Source organism: Ovis canadensis, chromosome 17 (genome assembly GCF_042477335.2).
Source record: "Ovis canadensis isolate MfBH-ARS-UI-01 breed Bighorn chromosome 17, ARS-UI_OviCan_v2, whole genome shotgun sequence".
In the NCBI taxonomy this organism is placed as follows: domain Eukaryota; kingdom Metazoa; phylum Chordata; class Mammalia; order Artiodactyla; family Bovidae; genus Ovis; species Ovis canadensis.
The window spans coordinates 64475749-64499602 of record NC_091261.1 but is presented as its reverse complement, the minus strand read 5'-3'; the positions used below and the strand labels follow the sequence as shown (position 1 = coordinate 64499602).

Genomic DNA, 23854 nt, shown 5'->3' with positions numbered 1-23854 from the left:
CTGCTGCTGCAAAGTCACTTCAGTCGTGTCCGACTCTGTGCGACCCCATAGACGGCAGCCCACCAGGCTATCCCGTCCCTGGGATTCTCCAGGCAAGAACACTGGAGTGGGTTGCCATTTCCTTTTCCAGTGTATCAAAGTGAAAAGTGAAAGTGAAGTCACTCAGTCCTGTCCGACCCTCAGCGACCCCACGGACTGCAGCCTTCCACTTATTAACTATTACATAGGCACTGGGCAGACACTGAGAATACAACTCTAAACAAGATACACATCCTGCCCTTCACAAGCTTAAGAAATAGTGGGGAAAATAAACACTGAACTGATGTTCACAACCACAGCGAACATTATGAAACAGTGAAGGGGCCCTGAAAATAAATAACAGGAGTTTAACCTGGGTTGGGACCAAGGTAGAAAAAGCAGTGGGGAGGGGGTGTTGGAATTTTAGAGAGGTGAGTTATGACAAATTTCTCAAAAATAATTTAAGCAAGACTGAAATAGCAGGAGTATGTTAGAAGAAGGAGAAAGAAGCAAGGAAGAGCATTCTAAGTAGTAGAAACAGCAGATGTAAAGGTCCTGAGGCACTGGCTCATTAAAAGTATTGCTCAACATAAGAGACAAATGTGAAAATTTTCTGGTATTTCTAAAACAGAACAGAATGCTTTTAAAAATCACTTTCTCTTATGCACCATTAGTACTAAGAATTTTCAGATTTTTTTTACTACATAAAATAATTTTTCTGCTCCAAGCTTTTAACTACATTCTTTTAAAAATGTCCATACTGAGAATCTGGCCTATTATACTTAAATGCATCACTTCAAAACAAAAGTAAATCTCCATATTACCTATAATGTGAAAATTCTTTAATAATCTTAAACTTTGTAATGCCCAGTTCTTTATAAGGATAATTAGGGAGGTAATAAATAATTTTATAAGTAATAAAAGTAAATGAATGTATTACTGAAGCTTTAGAAAACAGAAAAAAGGAAAATTCATTCAAAGCCACTATTTAATGCAAGCTCTATGACCATGTGGTATTTTACCTCCTAAAAATAGGCTAAATCTAAGGTCAGTAATTCTCTTGGGTTGGTTCAAAAAGTTTGTTTGGGTTTTTCTGTAGGATGTTACAGAAAAATCCAAACAAACTTTTTGAACCAACCCAATAAACTGTAAGGCAGCAAAACAGGAAGGAGAACGTTTCTAAAATATAGGGTTTTTTTTTTTCTTTAAAGACTTGATTGATTCCTGAATACACAAAGAAAGTCCTTAAAACCCATAAGATTAAAAATTCTTCACATAAAAATAACCCACTAATTCATTGTTTAGACATCTTTTTAAATGACTTAAACTTTGAAAGAAATGATGAACACATTGTGATTTAGAAGAAGGAAGTTCAAAATATTTCTCTATCCATGACTGAGTTAGTTTTAATATTAAGGAATCTAGCCCACACACAGCAAAATTATCAATGGCTGGATTACAGAAACTGTTTAAAAAAATTTAAGTCAGACCAATATACCTAGAATCTAATAACTTGCAATTTTTCCTTTAAAAGAATAAATGTGTAAGCTTGACACAACCACAGATTCAGAATCCTGAGAGTAACTATATGTTCTATTAAAAGTGTCCTGGGCAAAGTGCCCAAAATGAAATCAATCCTGTTCATCTGCTATCCTCTGTATTATCTAGGCCAATCTTCCCTTTCTCTGTCTTGCTGTGCTCTGGAACTATTTTTAAAAGCTAAAAGCTATAAATGTTTTGTGAAAGAACAAACCTACTGATTACTCAATGTGCTCTATGCTGATTGGTTATTTGACATTCACTGGACAAACTACCTAGGGGAAAGGTAGTCAGGGTCAGATAAATAACAAGGATTTACTATAGCACAGGGATATATTGAATATATCTTGTAATAACCTATGATGGAAAAGAATCTGAAAATATGTATGTAACTGAATCATTCTGCTATACAACAAACTAACACTGAAACTAACAACTCTGCTTCAATTTAAGAAAAGAATAAAATGCTCAATTAATGGAGCCCTTACTTGATAATGTAAAAAATCAATACCAACTGGATTATACAGACTTAAATGTGAAAACGAGAACTAAAAATCTAGAATGTAGGAAAATATCACTATGATTATTGAGATAGGAAAGGATTTCTGAAAATGGATGTTGATAAACTTGACTGCTAAAATTCAGAACTTCTGTTCATCAAAATATATATTAAGAGATTAAGAATATAAATCACAAGTTGGGAAGAATATATTTGTAACATGTTAATCCAATAAAGAATTTAATCCAAAAATACATAAATTAAACCCACAAATCAATGAGAGAAAGGCAAATAACCCAATAGAAAAATGGATAAAATACTTGAATAGTCACTTCATAGAAAAGAAAACCTAAAGTGGCCAATAAGCATATTAAAAGATGTCTGACCTCATTTATAATCAGTGATGCAAATTAAAACCATAGTAAGATACCATTATTATGCCCATCTGAGTAGTAGAAATAAAAAGCCCTTCCATACTAAGCGTTGTTGAAGATGTGGAGGAAGTAGAACACCTATACACCACTGAGAGTGAGGGATATAAATTTGGAATAATAATTTGGAAGTCAACTGGGCATAGCTACTAAGGTTGACCATGTACCTCCCATCTACCACCAAGGCCCACAAACAGCAGGGTTTCTCACACTTATCTATGGTGATTAACCAGTTTTTCAAACTTTCTAATTGTTTGTGAACTGGATACTCTTATAAAATAATAACAATGTTTATACAGTATCAAATCTATCAGATCAGTTCAGTTCAGTCACTCAGTCATGTCCGACTCTTTACAACCCCATGAACTGCGGCATGCCAGGCCTCCCTGTCCATTACCAATTCCTGGAGTTTACCCAAACTCATGTCCATTGAGTCGGTGATACCATCCAACCATCTCATCTCTGTTGTCCCCTTCTCCTCCTGCCTTCAATCTTTCCCAGCATCAGGGTCTTTTCAAATGTGTTAGCTCTTCACATCAGGTGGCCAAAGAATTGGTGTTTCAGCTTCAACATCTGTCCTTCCAATGAACACCCAGGACTGATCTCCTTTAGGATGGACTGGCTGGATCTCCTTGCTGTCCAAGGGACTCTCAAAAGTCTTCTCCAACACCACAGTTCAAAAGCATCAATTCTTCTGCACCCAGCTTTCTTTATAGTCCACCTCTCACATCCATACATGACTACTGGAAATTCCATAGCCTTGACTAGTCAGAACTTTGTTGACAAAGTAATGTCTCTGCTTTTTAACATGTGGTCTAGGTTGGTCATACCTTTCCTTCCAAGTAGTAAGCGTCTTTTAATTTCATGGCTACAATCACCACCTGCAGTGATTTTGGAGCCCAAAAAAATAAAGTCTGACACTGTTTCCACTGTTTCCCCATCTATTTGCCATGAAGTGATGGGACTGGATGCCATGATCTTAGTTTTCTGAATGTTGAGCTTTAAGCCAACTTTTTCACTCTCCTCTTTCACTTTCATCAAGAGGCTCTTTAGTTCTTCTTCACTTTCTGCCATAAGTGTGGTGACATCTGCATATGTGAGGTTATTGATATTTCTCCCAGCAATCTTGATTCCAGCTTGTGCTTCATCCAGCCCAGTGGTTCTCATGATGTACTCTGCACAGAAGTTAAACAAGCAGGGTGACAATATACAGCCTTGACGGACTCCTTTCCCGATTTGGAACCAGTCTGCTGTTCCATGTCTATTTCTAACTGTTGCTTCCTGACCTAGATACAGGTTTCTCAAGAGGCAGGTCAGGTGGTCTGGTATTCCCATCTCTTTCAGAATTTTCCACAGTTTATTGTGATCCACACAGTCATAGGCTTTAGCGTAGTCAATAAAGCAGAAATAGATGTTTTTCTGGAACTCTCTTGCTTTTCCCATGATCCAGCGGATGTTGGCAATTTGATCTCTGGTTCTTCTGCCTTTTCTAAGACCAGCTTGAACATCTGGAAGTTCATGGTTCACATACAGCTGAAGCCTGGCTTGCAGAATTTTGAGCATTACTTTACTAGCATGTGAGATGAGTGCGATGGTGCGGTAGTTTGAGCATTCTTTGGCATTGCCTTTCTTTAGGATTGGAATGAAAACTGACCTTTTCCAGTCCTGTGGCCACTGCTGAGTTTTCCAAATTTGCTGATATATTGAGTGCAGCACTTTCACAGCATCATCTTTCAGGATTTGAAATAGCTCAACTGGAATTCCATCACCTCCACTAGCTTTGTTCATAGTGATGCTTCCTAAGGTCCATTTGACTTCACATTCTAGTATGTCTGGCTCTAGGTGAGTGATCACACCATCGTGATTATCTAGGTCGTGAAGCTCTTATTTGTACAGTTCTTCTGTGTATTCTTGCCACCTCTTCTTAATATCATCTGCTTCTGTTAGGTCCGTACCATTTCTGTCCTTTATTGAGCCCATCTTTGCATGAAATGTTCCCTTGGTATCTCTAATTTTCTTGAAGAGATCTCTAGTCTTCCCCATCTATTGTTTTCCTCTATTTCTTTGCACTGATCACTGAGGAAGGCTTTCTTCTCTCTCCTTGCTATTCTTTGGAACTCTCCATTCAAATGGGTATATCTTTCCTTTTCTGCTTTGCTTTTCGCTTCTCTTCTTCTCACAGCTATTTGTAAGGCCTCCTCAGACAGCCATCTACTTTTTTGCATTTCTTTTTCTTAGGGATGGTCTTGATCTCCTGTACAATGTCAGGAACCTCTGTCCATAGTTCATCAGGCACTCTATCAGATCTAGTCCCTTAAATCTATTTCTCTCTTCCACTGTATAATCATAAGGGATTTGATTTAGGTCATACCTGAATGGTCTAGTGGTTTTCCCCACTTTCTTCAATCTAAGTCTGAATTTGGCAATAAGGAGTTCATGATCTGAGCCACAGTCAGCTCCCGGTCTTGTTTTTGTGACTGTAGAGAGCTTCTCCATCTTTGGCTGCATGAAAAGTATATAATCAATCTGATTTTGGTGTTGACCATCTAGTGATATCCATGTGTAGAGTCTTCTCTTGTGTTGTTGGAAGAGGGTGTTTGCTATGACCAGTACATTCTCTTGGCAAAACTTTATTAGCCTTGCCCTGCTTCATTCTGTACTCCAAGGCCAAATTTGCCTGTTACTCCAGGTGTTTCTTGACTTCCTATTTAGATGTTCTTAAATGCTTCCTCCTAATTTACATGGTTGTGGATTAGTAACTAACAGTTTGTGTACTAGAACAGGTCTTCAGACCACACTTTAAGAAGCACTGCTCCAGAGCAGGTCTTCCTAAATGGGGTGTGCTCCAGGACACTCATGTGGCACAAACAGTACAGGTGTGCCCACATATTAATCCACTTAGACTCTGCAGCAGCTGGGCAAGATATTATAAAGAATTCCCAGGCCAGTAATCCTCAGCTATAAGCAGCCTTGTCCTTTTATCTCAGTATGCTAAACAGTAACTATTTACTTTAAGTGCCATGTTGTGAAAAAAGTTAGGAAACACTACCCTCCAAAAATCCTTGCTCATAGTCACAGGGAAACATACATAATAATATTGATAGAAACCTGCAATAGCAAAAAGTCAGAAAAAATGCCATAACTAATTGTTTTATATTCATACAATATAGTATACACAATCAAAATAAATAATTATAGGTTCAAGAAATAATGTAGAGCCAAAAAAGCAAGTTACAGAATAAACAGAGAATGCTCCCATTAGCAGTATTGCTTAGGAAACTAAATAATATACTGTTTAGGGATACAAATGGGTGGTCAAACAGTAAATAAAAATCACAGAAGGATAAAAACCTAACTCATGATGGAGTATCCTCTGAGAGGGGTGGAAACTGGATGGGATAAAGTGAAGTCACTCAGTCGTGTTCGACTCTTAGCAACCCCATGGACTGCAGCCCACCAAGATCCTCCGTCCATGGGGTTTTCCAGGCAAGAGTACTGGAGTGGGGTGCCATTGCCTTCTCTGAGACCTCCTACTACTCCTGTTTAATTCCAACCTCTACAGAGGAATGCTGGGGTCACCTCCCTGTGCCGATGGTGCCTAGGAAGGGAAGCGTTTTGTCCACAGTCACATCACTCCTCACCCCCGTCTCCTGACTGTGAGGCCGGAGTCCTGCTACGGGGACAGTCAGGAAAGCCCTGAGGCCCCTTTGACAGCTCCCACAATGGTTTCCCCCCCCTTTCCTGTGAGAAACAGGTAGAAAAAAGATCTTTTCACTTGTTCTTATTCTTAAGTAGGTTTCACCAAGATCTGTGATCTTTCTCGGAAGACAATCTAGGTGTTGCAGCGAGGAAAGAGAGCATGTGATGTTTGCAAAGTGTCTGTGAGAAGTTCCTCTCTATCTAGAGGTTATGCTTGCTTGCTTTTCTTTTCTGGGTGTTTTTATTAAGGAATGGCAAAACATTTAAATGTCCCTTTGCTTAGATTGTCCCCAGCTGTCAGTACTGTCTACAGTGTCTGCTTGGAGGAAAGCAGTAAACAGGGTCAGAAGCTCACCCAGCTCTGGAATGATGGCCCCAGCCAAGCCTGGCCACAGGGGTGGGAACCCTAGATGGCTGCCTCCACCCAGAGAACGGGAACCCTGAACTCCTCTGAGCAGTGAAGATACCTGCTTCAGGCTGTAGGCAGGGATAATGTAGAGGCACAAAAGGAATTTCAAAAGTGTTGTTTTTTTAAGCTGAGTAATAAAAGTATGTGCTTAGTCACTCAGGCGTGTCCAACTATTTGCAACCCCATGGACTGTAGCCTGCCAGGCTCCTCTGTCCCTGTCCTTTTCATACTGTTTGTGGGGTTCTCAAGGCAAGAATACTGAAGTGGTTTGCCACTTCTCCAGTGGATCACATTTTGTCAGAACTCTCTACCATGACCCATCCATCTTGGGTGTCCCTACATGGCTTGTCTTATAGTTTCATTGAGAGAGACAAAGCTGTGATCCATGTGATCAGTTTGGTTAGTTTTCTGTGATTGTGGTTTTTATTCTGTCTGTCCTCTGATGGATAAGGATAAGAGGCTGGTGGAAGCTTCCTGATGGGAAGGACTCACTGTGGGGGAATCTGGGCCTTGCTCTGATGGGTGGGGCCATGCTCAGTAAATCTTTAATCCAATTTTCTGTGGATGGGTAGGACTCTTTTCCCTCCTGTAGTTTGGCCTAAGGCCAAACTATGGTAGGGGTAATGGCAGTAACGGTAGTCCTCCTTCAACAGGACTTATGCCAGCATGCCCCAAGGTTCCCAGGACTGTTGTATTCAGTGCCACTGGCCCCATAGCAGGCCACTGTCCACCCATGCCTCTGCTGGAGACTGCTGGACACTCACAGGCTCAGTCTCTTGTGGGGTCACTGCTCCTTTCTCCTGAGTCCTGGTGTGCACAAAGTTTTGTTGGTGATGGACAGGGAAGCCTGGAGTGCTGCAGTCCATGGGGTTGCAAAGAGATATGACTGAACCACTGAACTGAACTGAGGCTCCTCTGTCCATGGGGATTTTCCAGGCAAGAATACTGGAGTGGGTTGCCATGCCCTCTTCCAGGGGCTCTTCCCAACCCAGGGACAGAACCCAGGTCTCCCACATGGCAGGCAGATTCTTCACTGTCTGAGCCATAAGGAATGCCTTTCATATACAACACACACACACAAACTTTCACTACTCTTATTTAACATAATTTTTAAAAATTAAACATTTTGAAAGTAAATAAACATTAAACAATCAATCAAGAAGGTCCCAAATCTAACCAATGAATTCCAGAAGACAATAGAAACAAAAAAGGTAGAAATAATACAAGAAAATTTTCCAAAACCAAAGAACAAAAGGTTCTAAATTAGAAGAGCCAACAGAATGCACAGTTCAATGAAAGAAAGAGCTATACTTAAGTATACAATCTTAAAAATTTAGAAAACTAGAGATAAAGAGAGGATTCTAAAAGTTTCAAGAAGAGGTAAATGACAATAATAACAATGAAAGATCACATCAAAGGACTGGGAATCAGAACAGCCTCAGATACCAACAATGAGTACTAGCGAGTATGCACATACTCAGTTACTTCAGTCATGTCCTACATTTTGGGACACTTTGAACTGTAGCCAGCCAGTCTCTTCTGTCCATGGGATTCTGCAGGCAAGAATACTGGAGTGGGTTTCCATGCCCTCCTCCAGGGCATCTTCCCCACCCAGGGATCGAACCTCAGTCTCCTAATCTCTTGCATTGGCAAGCAAATTCTTTATCACTGAGCCACCAGGAAGCCCAATGAATACCAGAAGACAATAGAATAATGCCTTCAAATTTCTCAGGGAAAAAGATTTTCAACCAGAATTCATTATTTAGTCAAATTATTGATCATGTATGAGGACGGAAAAAAGACAGTTTGAAACAAGCAAGATTCACAAAAACGTATTATCCATGTTCCTATTTTCAGGAACATTCTCTATTATAACAAGGAAACAAACCAAGAAAGAGAAGACTTGAGGTTTGGAAACAGGAGATCCAAAACAAAAGAGTGGTAAGAGAAATTTTCAGGATAACAACTGTGAAGCCTGAGATTACCATTGTATAGCAAGCCTAGAAATTAATTTTCCTACACTGGAACAGAAGAATGAGAGGGGCTCCAGAAAGAATTAGTCCCAAGGTTTAAGAAATATAATTACTAGATTACTGTGGATGACCATAATGCCATATTAAGAGAAATTGTACAGTTCTACCAGAAGGTTTAGAGTTAGGTGAGTGATAGGTACTTAAAAAACTAACCAAACAAAAACAAAAACATGAGGTCAGTATAAGAAGAGAAAAAAACAGAAGTGTACAAGAAAGGATATGTAATCATAATATGCTGTGTGGCTTAGCTATAAATAACATGTTTATATAATCATCATAATGTATATAGTAAATAGTGACATAACCAGAAATTATAATTATATTGGGAGACTATAAAGAACATAAGGATGGATATGGAGGGTATACAGGGAATGGAGAAAGTAGAGCTAAATCCTCATTTCCTATGGTTCAGTTCAGTTGCTCCGTCCTGTCCACCTCTTTGTGACCCCATGGATTGCAGCATGACAGACTTCCCTATCCATCACCAACTCCTGGAGCTTGCTCAAACTCATGTCCATTGAGTTGGTGATGCCATCCAACCATCTCATCCTCTGTTGTCCCCTTCTCCTCCTGCCTTCCAGCCTTCCCAGAATCAGGGTCTTTTCCAGTGAGTCAGTTCTTCTCATCAGGTGGCCAAAGTATTGGAGTTTCAGCTTCAGCATCAGCCCTTTCAATGAATATTCAGGACTGATTTCCTTTAGAATTGACTGGTTGGATCTCTTTGCATTCCAAGGGACTCTCAAGAGTTTTCTCCAACACAACAGTTCAAAAGCATCAATTCTTTGGCTTTCAGCTTTCTTTTATAGTCCAACTCTCACATCCATACAAGACTACTGGAAAAACCATAGCTTTGACTAGATGGACCTTTGTCGGCAAAGTAATGTCTCTGCTGTCTAGGTTGGTCACAGCCTGTCCAAAATTTTTTTAAATATCAAGAAATATACAAAGAAATATCTTTGTTGTTTAGAAATACAAAGGTAAATATTAGAAGAAACAAGTAAAAGCATTAAAAGTGGTTGCCTCTAGGAGGCATGACTTGGGAGCATGGAAGGGCATCATTATTTTCATTACGAGCTTTGTTTACTGTTGCACTTTTATGTGGCTGCACTGGGCCTTTACTGTAGCGTGCAGGCTCTCTCTGGCTGTGGTGAGTGGGGGCTACTCTCTAGCTGCAGTGTGTGGGCTTACTGTTGCAGAGCACTGGCTCTACAGTGCGCGGGCTCAGTAGTCATGGTGCATGGGCTTAGCTGCCCTGCAGCATGTGGGATCTTAGTTCCCAGACCAGGGATTGAACATGTGTCCCTTGCACTAGCAGGCAGATTCTTAGCCACTGGACCACCAGGGAAGTCCCCTGTTTTAGTTTTTAAACTACATATTTGTGTTACTCTAAAAAATTATAATGAAAAGAACACTCCACCTCAAAAAAGCCCATCACCAACAAAAACCTTACAGCTGATAGACTTTAATTTGAACAGACTTTGAGTATTAAAAATTAAATTTACTCATAATTCTGTTATAATGACTTATCTGGGCAAAAATTTATAAACTTATAAATTAATCACTAAAAGTCCTAGGAGAAGTACAACAGGGTCACAGAAGCCGTTCAGAGAATTGTCGAGATCATGGGCTTTGCAATCAGAGAAACAATTTCAAATCTTTGCTCCACCACTTAAAGTGACCTTGCTGCTACTGCTACTGCTAAGTCACTTCAGTCGTGTCCGACTCTGTGCGATTCCACAGACGGCAGCCTACCAGGCTCCCCCGTCCCTGGGATTCTCCAGGCAAGAACACTGGAGTGAGTTGCCATTTCCTTCTCCAATGCATGAAAGTGAAAAGGGAAAGTGGAGTCGCTCAGTCGTGTCCGACTCCTCACGACCCCATGGACTGCAGCCCACCAGGCTCCTCTGCCCATGGGATTTTCCAGGCAAGAGTACTGGAGTGGGGTGCCATTGCCTTCGGGGAGGTATTTAAATAAGATCCATAAAATGGACTAATGTTCTATAAAATTGAATGATGGATAATGATTAATAATGTCTATCATTTTGTTTGAACTGCTACTGAGGCTGTAATTCCAATACTTTGGCCACCTGATGTGAAGAGCCCGACTCACTGGAACAAACTCTGATGCTGGGAAACATTGAAGGCAAAAGGAGAAAGGGGCAGCAGAGGATAACATGGTTAGATAGCATCACCGACTCAATGGACATGAATCTGAGCAAACTCTGGGAGATAGTGGACAGAGGAGCCTGGTATGCTGCAGCCCATGGGGTCACAAAGAATTGGACTTAGTGACTGAACAATAACAACAAAGATTACATGGAAGATGAGATAACTTACTGTTCCTTTTAAACACTAAGAAACAAAGAAATGTCAAATAATTAGAACGAACAGAAGAGTAAAGATCTAGGTGTGATATAGTGCTCTTTAGAAGTAAAACAGAACAATCACTACTGCAAGAAACTACAAATCTACATACTCTGAGTACAACTAAAATTTTTGTATGTATGTTTATAAACTGAGATTGGAAAAGAATGAAGAAATAAAGATAAATGTTGTGTGTTGGGTATGTAGGGTCATACGTGAATTCTTTGAGATTTATTTCTTAGATATTTAAAAATTAAAAATATTTTGAAGGAACTTTGGCACGAGATAAACAATAAATCCTTGGAACATTAAGGAAAAAGCTTTCAGCAGTGCACTACATAGAGCAGGCCAATCAAGTCAATTTGTCATGAAAGTAAACTATAAAGATTGCCACTGTGCAGGAAGGCCCATTATAGCAGCTATTACTAATCATTTGGTCCAATACACAACTGTAATCTAAATTTGTCATCTATGAAAGAGCAGCCATCATTTCAGATGCTGAGATTAGTAAGATTAATGTTTTAATAGTGCTAGATTCTGGCTTCAGGACCAATTTTACAGACTCAATTCCTTTGTGATAAAAATGGAATTTGACAGATCTTCTTTCTCCTTTTGCCCATTTAATATGTTTTGGAACCTTTAATAGTAATGGTCAAAATCTGAGCAAGCTTTTTAAAAGGACAAGGCAGCTTATTTCCCTATGTATATAATCATTTACAAATATTTTTCAAGCTTATCTGGAACTCAAAAGTATTACTGGATCCAGATATCATTCTGGATATTTACGTGGAAACAAGAATCTCTGCTTATGTTGCAAATTTCCAACTCAATATCGGCCATGAAGCTATTTTCACAGTACTTAAGCTGTGAAGACGTTATAAGACAACCGTATAATAAGCACTTTATATGGTCAAGAATTACAAAGAGCTATTTTTTAACACTATTTCTCCTTTTACAGAGGAGAAAACCTATAGAGAAATTAAAACAACTCACTGAAGTTCAGAAAGTTAGAAAAAAAACTGGATTAGAATGAATACTTGTGTCCTCAGATCCTGTTAGTGCACTATCCATGCTATTTTCCACTTCTTAATTAAATCACATCTTTGTCAGTTATTTTATCAAATGATGTTTAACCATAGAAAACTATAGAAATAGGCCCAACCAAGAAAGTTATATGTGAGATGGATAACACCAACTGTTCAAGAGTAGAATGAATATGCCGAAATGGCCATAATTTTTTTGGCCACTTCTATTCTGTCTGAATTCAGAATTGCAGAAAACCTGAAAAGGCCATCTTTTCAAGTCATGCTTCATGTCATAAATCATTTGGATTCTCTGAAGTCTGGTATCAGAGTGGTTATTTGTTTTAAGTCAAGAAAAAAAATGTTTTTAAGCAACTTTTGTTTTCTGCTAAAATGTTAGTCTTCTGAAATCACTCATCATAACTAGCACAATATATAAATATAGACATACAAACACTATTCTAACCTTTTCCAACCTGTTAGTTTAATGTTTTCAACTTTAAATTAGAAAATCTCACTAAGCCAAGCATAAACAACATAATTACCTACATATGGTAGTGGATAGTTAAGTGCTGATTCTCTTGGGAGGGTCTATAATAAGCAATGTGATATATGCTAGTAGAAATCTGTCTTAATAGAAACTTGTGGCATAGGAATATCCATCTGGGAAACACAGTTAATCATACCATCCAAGGTCTCTGTGCTTCTATTATAAATCAAATCACCACCACACAGCTGTTACTATATCTCTAATGGGGTTTTCAACTGCTGTCCAAGCAGTTAACTCTCAAAAAAATTTTCTATGAAAAGTTTTCACATTTGGAGTTAAAGCTGTGGGATTACATGGACTGCATATATAATAGCCTACCTTCTATTGTAGTGAAATGAGGCAAATTTATTTGATTCTGTTTTGTTCCATCTCCTGGGAAATTTTAGGGGCCTCAGGTCCTGCTATGAACTCTAAAGAGGGTAATGTGATTTGAAAGGTTCTAAAAATATCACAAGTTTGCCTGGACTCACTTAGAAGGGTGGATGATTCAATTACAAGTGTCAAAATTTGATTCCTAATTTTTCAGGATCTGACAGCTGCAGCTAATCTTGCCAGGATTCCCTTATCTTCATTGTGCTTCTCTTTGAAGTATTTAAAGAAGATTTCATAATCTTTGCAATTTAGCTCTAGGATTTCCATCAGTAGCTGTAGAATGAGTCGGTTGGCTCTTTCTAAAGCTACTTATACATATTATTTGATCAAGCACATTTTTAAAGTAGCCATTAACTGCAAAACAGCTGACCTTCTTTTAATGGTTAGGGAAGAAAATATAATGAACTCTAAACCCGTACACCATAAACCAGGAGTGACCTTTCAATGCATGAAATGCCAATGGAAACTTAACCAAAGGTTCAGTTGTTGCTATAAAAAAGTTCAGATTCAAAAGGCATGCATTCATTTGAATGACAGCTCTGAGAAGGGTACTAGCACTGAATCACTGTGGCTAATTTTTTGTTTTACTTTTCAAATAATTAAAGCAGAGATTCAGAGATACCAAGGTGGCAAAGATGGTAAAGATTGGAAGCTATGTGGCACTACTACATTAGGTACAGCCTCTATTCTCTGCTCTTCCATCAGTGAGACAAAGTCACCAAGCTGATTATTGCCCATGAAAGGGTAAAGATCATATTTAACAAAAGAACTGACTGAGGACTACTGTATTAAATGGCAAATTTAGGTTTATGGTCAGGTATTTAAAAATAACTTCATATAATAAACAACTATGGTTAGGATGAAGACTTTATAAAAATAATTTTTCTTATCAACTGAAGTGCCATGACATTTTAAAATATCAATTTTCTAATGAAAAAAATCTGTATCTGGATTAGATTATACACTTCTATTCAGGTTTTCTACACATTTACCAAGTGTTTATTACATGCCAGCTATTAAGTAAATGGTGGCGAAAAAGAGATATGGCCCTGCCATAGAGGAGCTTACTGGTTTCTTAGAGGAGGCAGAAATTTAACAAGTGATCTTAAGTGAGCTGTATCGTAGAACATGGGCTTTGCAGGTGGCTCAGTGGTAAACAGTTGGCATGTCAATGCAGGAGACATGAGTTCAATCCCTGGGTTGGGAAGACCATGTGGAGGAGGACACTGCAACCCACTCCAGTATTCTGGCCTGGAGAATCCCATGTACAGTGGAGCCTGGAGGGCTATAGTCCATGAGGTTGCAAAGAGTTGAACATAACTTGAGTGATTGAGCATGCACATCTTAGAACACATGTGAACAGAGTGGTATGGGAATGTTTCAGGGTTGTGGGGTGTGAGCTGGGAAAATAATAACAGGTATGATTCCTGGGAGAGATGCTATTCCAGCTTTGTTATCTTAAAATCGTACTGATCACATCAACCTTTTATTGACAACTCAGATTTATAATTATGAACATTTACTATTATACTCTGCTCTAACACTTTTTAAATCTCTTCTAACACTGAATTTTGCATAAAGCAAGATAATTCTATGTAAACACTTTTATAGCACCTCAAACTATGGAAAACCAAGGTCACTTATTACTAAAATTCTGTTCCAATATATGAAGTTATCATAGTGTGGAACAAGAGCAACAATTTGTACTTTATCATAAATTATATCTCAATAAAACTATTCAGAAAAAAAGGGGAGGAAACCCTCAGTGTGACAAAAGACAGCATATACAAAGTTCAGAGATAAATGACAGACTAGAACAATTATCTAGATTAACAACTAAAATCCAGGTAAAAATATGATAAAGAGATAAAAAAACATTCACTCCATTAGAAAAAAATGAAGAAAGACAGTAAAAGGGCAAATGACAGAAGAAATATAAATGACCAAACATGTATGTGGACAGCTGTTCAATCTTAAGAGAAATGAAAATTAAAATATAATACTGTCAGAATGAAGGAAATTAAAAGAATGAGGATCAAGTGCTATTTTAAATAACAGAGGAAACAGATCCTTTTGTACATTCTCGGTTGGAATAAAAAATTGTACATTCTATAGAACACAATATAGCAATTAAATTTTGTACATGACAATAATTATTATGACTGTAGTTTGTATTTATGAAGTACTTCCTATAAGCCAGCCACTATTGTATACTGCTTAGTTATATTAAATCATTTAGCCCTCACAGCCACCATACGAAGGTGAGTTCTATTATTGTCCCCATTTTACAGATAAAGAAACTGAGGCACAGAGCAGTTAGGTAACTACTGACATTAGCTGTTAGGTTGAACAGCTGAGAGATGGCAAAGCTGAGATCTGCACACAGGTGTTCTGCCTCCAGAGCTGATTTTCTAAACCTCTAGAGAAAAGCCTCTTCATTTACCGACGTGGAAAAATTTCTGACACATGTTATTAAAAATAAGTCACACAACACACACAGTACAATACCATTCACATTTTTAAAAACCCACAAAGCATATTACCCAATCTGTGTCCATCTCCAGAGAAAGGACTAAAAGGGTTTACAAAATTAGTAGCAGTGGTTTCTCTCTGACAAAGAGTCCAAGGACTGGAGGTAAAAGGTAATCAATGGGGACTTCTGCTTTATGTGTACTGTTTGCTTTTCATTTCATGAAAATGTATTCAGATATTACTTGCACAATCTGATTTTCAAAATATTATATTATTATTATTTTATATACCTTGGAATAAATCATACTTGATCATGGTGTATGATGTATACTATGTTGTTGAATTCAATTTGATTTGAAGATGGAAAAAGGTATTCCATGCAAATAGAAACAAAAGGAAAGTTGAGGTAGCAACATTAATATCAGACAAAATAGACTTTAAAACAAAGAAAGAGGACATTACATAGTGATAAAGGGATCAATCCAACAAGGAGATACAACAATCATAGATGCATCCAAGACAGGAGAACCTAAATATCCAAAGCTAATATTAACAAACATGAAAGGAGAAACTGACAGTAACACGATAATAGTAGGGGACTTTACCACCCACCTATATCAATGGACAGATCATCTAGACAGAAATTTAATAAGGAAACACTGGCCTTAAATAACCCATTAGACCTGGTGGATTTAATAGATCTAGCAAGAACATTCCATCCCAAAACAAGAGTAATACTAATCCATCTGAATCAGGGGTCCCCAAGACAACCCCCAGGTTCAATGATTTGCTGGGAGAATTCACAGGACTCTGCATAAAATCATGCTCTTGGCTGTGCTTTATTATAGTGAAATGGTACAAAGCAAAACCAGCAAAAGGAAAAGGCACATGGGGTGAAGTCAGGAGGAAACCAGGGGCAAGCTTCCAAGAGTCTTCTCCCTTAATTCCTCCAACAAGGAGGTATAACAACACATGTGAAATTCTGCCAACCAGAGAAGCTCATTAGAGACTCAGAGCCCAGAGTTTTTACTGGGGGCTGATCACGTAGGCATATTCTGCCTAGCCCATACCAAAATTCCAGACTCCAAGAAGGAAAGCAGGTATTCAACATAAACCACACTCTTCGTACATATAGTTTAGGCACGTGAGCCAATCTTATCAAGGAATGGTGGGAATTCTAAAATCCAACTTCCCAGACGCCAGCCAAGGGCCAATCTTGCAAGCAAGTTTTTCTAAAAATAGCAGATTTAGGTCCACTGTTTTAACTCTTTTCTGCAGATCCTTCCATAATCCTAGCTTTTTGTTCTCAGCTAATTCATAATGAATTCTTTCCATGAATGTTTCCAGACTTTTCATTTGTTCTGGTCACCTTCATGTGGACTCTGGCTTGATTATGTCTTTCTTAAAACATGAAGCCAAAAATGCAAAATAATATTCTAAGCATAATTTCACATAAATATGATATTACATTTTTATTAACAGAGTATAATTTAAAAAAATTTTTTTCTTGGCCAAGCTAGGTAGCTTATGGGATTTTAGTTTCCCTACCAGTGATTGAATCTGGGGCCCTGGCAGTGACAATACTGAGTCCTAACCACTGGACTGTCAGGGAATTCTCAGCATTTTGTTTTTTAAAGCCGCATTACGACTGGATGATTTTTTTAAAACTTTTTATTTTATATTGGAGTATAGCAGATTAACAGCTACAGTCCATAGGGTCACAAAGAGTTGAACACAGCTGAAGAGACTGAGCATACACGCACAGCTGATTAACAGTATTGTGAGTCTCAGGTGGACAGCAAAGAGACTCAGTCATACATATACATGTATTCATTCTCCCCTAAACCCCCTTCCCATACAGGCTGCAACAACAACTAATGCATAATTTTTGAGCTGCAGATAAAACTCAGATTCTACATTATTATTATTTATAATCCCATTAATGACATTTTGTTTACTTAAGCACAAGTCTCCTAACTACCAAGATGACTTTGAATTACAGTGCTATCACCTGTTTCAGACTGACTATTCCTTCTAGCTTCCTGCTATGTGAAAATTATTAAGGTTTCTGGAGCTAGACTGCTGCTGCTGCTAAGTCACTTCAGTTGTATCCAACTCTGTGTGACCCCATAGACAACAGCCCACCAGGCTCCTTTGTCCCTGGGATTCTCCAGGCAAGACTACTAGAGTGGATTGCCATTTCCTTCTCCAATGCATGCATGTATGCTAAGTCACTTCAGTCATGTCTGACTCTGTGCAACCTACCTCAATTCAAATCATGGTGCCACAACTTACTAGCAATATGACCTTGGATAAGTGAGCCTAAGCCCTCTGTGTGCTGGTTTCCTTATCTGTAAAACCTAGGAATAATAATCATACCTATCTCATAGAGTTGTTCAGTGAAATAAATGAGATAATGTATATAATAAACCTAATATAGTGTCTGGCACATTCAATTACATAATAAACATTATTAACCTAAATTATTGATGAGAATAATAAGCAGGTTAGGATCAAGGGCAAAGTTCCATGGCATTTTGGGGGTGACTTCTCTCAGAGATGAAAGCAATCAAAATTCTTTGAGAATATCATTCAGTGAGACTTCTACTTTATGTACTTATATATGTACTTTATATACTTAAATCCAGTACAGAAAACTTCAAGATATAAAGGAGAGTTAGAGACTCATTATTATAAATTTTCAGTTATGTTAGAAACTGTAGTCTCTAAACTTAACCTCTTTATCACCTACCGAACACTTGTTTGAAGAGAAAGAAATCAAGATAGACTAGACTGGCAAGAAAATCTCTATCACTAAGAAGATACTTCCAACTGTGTAAGAAATTCCTACCTATGTCAGAAGTCTGGCAGAATAAGATTTTGCTGTGCTCATCCCTATACATTGCCTACAAGGCCATCATTGAAAATAAACTGTTAACCAAAGTATAAGGAAAAAAACAAGTGTTTTTAGGCTCTTCACCTGTTTTTTTAAAAATATGCATTTATTTGGCTGCTCCAGGTCTTAGATGCAGCACTCAGGATCAAGTGCCCTGACCAGGCCTCCTGCACTGGGAGCACAGAGTCTTATCCACTGGACGGCCAGGGAGGTCCCCATCTTTTTTAATAAGAAAAATCAAAGGAACACAAATGAAAAATCTAGTAGAGAACAAATGCCTGTAGCACTTGTCATCTGCAATTAGAAGAGCTAAAATTCTTAGACAAAATGTAACATCTGGAATATTGACTTTAATGGCAGTAGGAAGCATCAAAATATACACTTTGATATTGAATTTTAAAAATGAACTGATCTCTAAAGAAAAAAATGACAAAGGACTATAAATTACTATATGTATAATATTTGTTCCATTCATCCTAACACAGTCACATTCCTCAATTTTTCCAAGAAAAGATTAGTCAAACAACTACATATGGACAATCAAGGAATGAAAGTTTATTTCCAAATAAATGGCTGTCATACAGTTTCTAGCAAACTATTGTTTCCAGTTAATGACTGTGTACAATGTGGTCCTATTCAGAGTCAAATATGAATTTTAAAATTAACTCATTCTAATAGTACCTTGAAGAATAGTTCAGTATTCATTTTGGAGCACAGATGCACAGACATTCAGATCTGGATTCAAATCCTTGCTCTGCAACTCACTGTGTGACTTCTGGCAAGTTACTTACTGTCTCTAAGCATTAAGGAAGCTGGCCAAGGTCACCCAGCTAGTAAGTAGGCTAAGAAAGCCAGGATGTGCACTCAGACCAAGTTATAGAGACCATAACCTAACTAGTCTGCCATCCTGCCTCTTCCAGGTGCAGCAACATGGGTCCCAGAGGAATGATCACTTTTGGATGCCAGATGTTACATGTTGACTTAGCCTTTGAGTTTCTCAGAAGCTTGGACATCCATTATTTTAAAAATGGAGAAGTGATTTGCTTAAGGTCAACAGGAACACGTGAGAGAGACCTGGATCCTGCGTGGCCACTTATTAGTTGTGTAAATCTATAATTTTCCTGAGTTTCAACTAGTTGTAAAATGGAAATAATAGTAATCTCTCTTTCAAGAAGGGAAATATGTTTGCAAATCATCTAGCACAGAGCCTTGCATAAAAGTTGCTCAATAAATGTTAGCCCTCCCTTTCCTCATTCTTCTATTTGTGACTCTGGGCACAATACTCTTTTTGAACACCATGCTACTATTTCTTGATACCCTCTCACCAACTGTGTTAACAGATGGGTGGCAAAGAACATGATTTTTTGGCAATTACCATGTGATACCAAATGAAACCTCAGTGAAGTCCAGCTATATTATATAATTTTAAGTAGAACAAACTTCCTCCTTTTTGTCCATATGGTCTACCGCTTTATCAGAGTAGAAAACAAAATTGGTCTACCAAGATTTGTTCTTTATAAAATTATGCTTAATGTTCCCCAATACCTTCTGTTCTTTTAGGTAACTGCCAAATGATTTACTTGATTTGTTCTAGTTTCTGACCAAACATTGTTTAAAAATTAAGTTGACCTTATCCATATCCAAAATTATCTTTTTCTCCTTAAAAAATGTGCTCTTTTCTGTCATCAGATACTTTTCCTATTCACTATAATTTGTCAAAGATAAAAGCTAATAGCTTGGCATGAGGTTCTTTTCCGTCACATTTGCATAGAGGGAATATCCAATACTGAGTTATAAGCACTATTCAGTGCCAAATATGGCCATAGCAATTGGTATTTGTCAAATAGGCAGTATTTTCCTAAGAAAAGATAAAAATGCAAGGAGATAGACTGTTCTCTTATAAAGCAAAGTTGCTGCATAATTAATCTTTATTTCCTGGATAGCAAGGGTATCATGAAGCACACTCTGTTGGCTTCCAAGTATCATTTAAAATACTCCCATTTCTTTTTTTTCTTGGTTTGGGGTTGTCTTTTTTTTAATTGAAGGATAATTGCTTTACAGAATTTTGTTGTTTTCTGTCAAACCTCAACATGAATCAGCTATAGGTATACATATATCCCTTCTCTCCCATCTCCCTCTCCATCCCTAGTCACCCCTCTAGGTTGATAAAGAGCCTCTGAGTTTCCTGAGACATGCAGCAAATTCCCATTGGCTATCTATTTTACATATGGTAATGTAAGTTTCCATGTTACTCTCTCCATGCATCTTACCCTCTCCTCCCCTCTCCCCATGTCCATAAGTCTGTTCTCTATGTCTGTTTCTCCATTGCTGCCCTGCAAATAAACTCTTTGATACCATCTTTCTAGATTCCATATATATACATTGGTATACAATATTTATCTTTCTCTTTCTGACTTACTTCACTCTGTATAATAGGCTCTAGATTTATCCACCTCATTAGAACTGACTCAAATGGGTACTTTTTATGGTTGAGTAATATTCAATTGTGTACATGTACCACAATTTCTTTACTCATTCATCTGTTGATTGACCTCTAGGTTTATTCCGTGTTCTAGCTGTTGTAAATAGTGCTGCAATGAACACTGGAGTGTATGTGTCTTTCTCAGTTTTGGTTTCCTCAGGGTATATGCCTAGGAGTGGGTTGCTGGGCCATATGGTGGTTTGTTCCTACTGTTTAAAGGAATCTCCATACTGTCTTCCATAGAGGCTGTATCAATTTACATTCCCACCAACAGTGCAAGAGGGTTCCCTTCTCTCCATATCCTCTCCAGCATTTATTGTTTGTAGACTTCTTGATGATGGCCATTCTGACTGCTGTGAGGTGATATCTCACTGTAGTTTTGATTTGTATTTCTCTAATAATGGGCAATGTTGAGCATCTTTTCATGTGTTTGTTAGCCATCTATATGTCTTCTTTGGAGAAACATCTATTTAGATCTTTTGCCCACTTTTTGATTGTGTTGTTTGTTTTTCTGGTATTGAGTTGTATCAGCTGCTTATATATTCTGGAAATTAATCTTTTGTCAGTTGTTTCATTTGCTATTATTTTCTCCCATTCTGAGGGTTGTCTTTTCACTTTGCTTATAGCTTGCTTTGTTGTGCAAAAGCTTTTAAGTTTAATCAGGTCCCGCTTGTTTACTTTTGTTTTTATTTCCATTATTCTAGGAGGTGGGTCATAGAGGATCTTGCTTTGATTTATGTCATCGAGTGTTCTGCCTATGTTTTCCTCTAAGAGTTTTATAGTTTCTGGTCTTACATTTAGGTCTTTACTCCATTTTGAGTTTTTGTGTATGGTGTTAGGAAGTGTTCTAATTTCATTCTTTTACATGTAGCTGTCCAGTTTTCCCAGCACCACTTATTGAAGAGGCTGTCTTTGCCCCATTGCATATTCTTGCCTCCTTTGTCGACAATAAGGTACCCATAGGTGCATGTGGAGAAGGCAATGGCAACCCACTCCAGTACTCTTGCCTGGAAAATCCCATGGACGGAGGAGCCTGGTAGGCTGCAGTCCATGGGGTCGCAAAGAGTCAGATACGACTGAGTGACTTCACTTTCATGCATTGGAGAAGGAAATGGCAACCCACTCCGGTGTTCTTGCCTGGAGAATCCCAGGAATGGGGGAGCCTGGTGGGCTGCTGTCTATGGGGTTGCACAGAGTCAGACACAACTGAGGTGACTTAGCAACAGCAGCATAAGTGTATGGCTTTATTTCTGGGCTTTCTATGTTGTTTTATTAGTCTATATTTTTCTGTTTTTGTGCCAGTACCATACTGTCTTGATGACTATAGCTTTGCAGGATAATCTGAAGTCAGGAAGGTTGATTCCTCCAGCTCCATTCTTCTTTCTCAAGACTGCTTTGGCTATTCAAGACTGCTTTGGATATTAAGGGTCTTTTGTGCTTCCATGTGAATTGTGAAATTTTTTGTTCTAGCTCTGTGAAAAATGCCATTGGTAATTTGATAGGGATCACATTGAATCTGTAGATTGCATTTGGTAGTATAGTCATTTTTACAATATTGATTCTTCCTACTCAGAAACATGGAATATCTCTCCATCTGTTTATGTTGTCTTTGATTTCTTTCATCAGTGTCTTATAATTTTCTGTATACAGTTCCTTTGTCTCCTTGCTGCTGCTGCTGCTGCTGCTGCTAAGTCGCTTCAGTTGTGTCTGACTCTGTGCGACCCCATAGACAGCAGCCCACTAGGCTCCTCTGTCCCTGGGATTCTCCAGGCAAGAATACTGGAGTAGGTTGCCATTTCCTTCTCCTTAGGTAGGCTTATTCCTATTTTATTCTTTTTGTTGCAATGATGAATGGGACTGATTCCTTAATTTCTCTTTCTGATTTTTCATTGTTAGTATATAGGAATGCAAGTGACTTCTGTGTATTGATTTTGTGTCCTGTGAATTTGCTAGATTCATTGATTAGCTCTAGTAATTTTCTGATAGTATCTTTTCTTCTTATCTGTATCATGTTATCTGTAAACAGTGAGAACATCACTTCTTCTTTTCTGATCTGGATTCCTTTTATTTCTTTTTCTTCTCTGATTGCTGTAACTAGGACTTCCAAAACTATGTTGAATTATAGTGGTGAGAGTAGACACCCTTGTCTTGTTCCTGATCTTAGGAGGAATGCTTTCAGTTTTTCACAATTAAGAATTATGTTTGCTGTGGGCTTATCATATATGGCCTTTTCTATGTTGAGTAAATGGTACTTCTATGCCCATTTTTTGAAGAGTTTTAATCAAAATGGGTGCTGAATTTTGTCAAAGGCCTTTCTGTATCCACTGAGATTATCATATAGTTTTTATCTTTCAGTTTGTTAACATGGTGAATCACATTAATTGATTTGCATATATTGAAGAATTCTTGCACCTCTGGAATAAACCCAACTTGATCATGGTGTATGAACTTTTTAATATGTTGTTGAATTATGTTTGCTAGAATTTTGTTGAGGATTTTTGCATATATGTTCATCAGTGATATTGGCCTGTAGTTTTCTTTTTTAGTGTTGTCTTTGTCTGGTTTTGGTATCAGGGTGATGGTGGCTGTGTAGAATGAGTTTGGAAGTGTTCCTCCCTCTGTAATTTTTTGAAAGAGTTTTAGAAGGATAGGCATTAGCTCTACTCTAAACACGTGACAGAATTCACCTGTGAAGCCATCTGGTCCTGGGCTTTCGTTTTTTGGGAGATTTCTGATTACAGTTTTTATTTCAGTGCTTGTAATTGGGTTGTTCATAATTTCTATTTCTTCCTGGTTCAGTCTTGGAAAATTGAACTTTTCTAAGAATCTGTCCATTTCTTCCAGGTTATCCATTTTATTGCCATATAGTTCATATTGCCATATTGTTCGTAATAGTCTCTTATCATCCTTTGTATTTCTGAACTGTCTGTTGTAACCTCTCCTTTTTCTTTTCTAATTTTGTTGATTTGATTCTTCTCTCTCTTTTTCCTTGATGAGTCTGGCTAAAGGTTTGTCGATTTAGTTTATCGTCTCAAAGAGCTAGATTTCAGTTTTATTAATCTTTATTA

At 38.0% G+C, this 23854-nt stretch overlaps 1 protein-coding gene across 1 annotated transcript in view; it reads right to left on the bottom strand.

Annotated features, from left to right (window-relative positions):
• IFT81 (intraflagellar transport 81) overlaps window positions 1-23854 on the bottom strand; it is a 154536-nt gene that overhangs the window by 36896 nt on the left and 93786 nt on the right. The window lies entirely within an intron of this gene.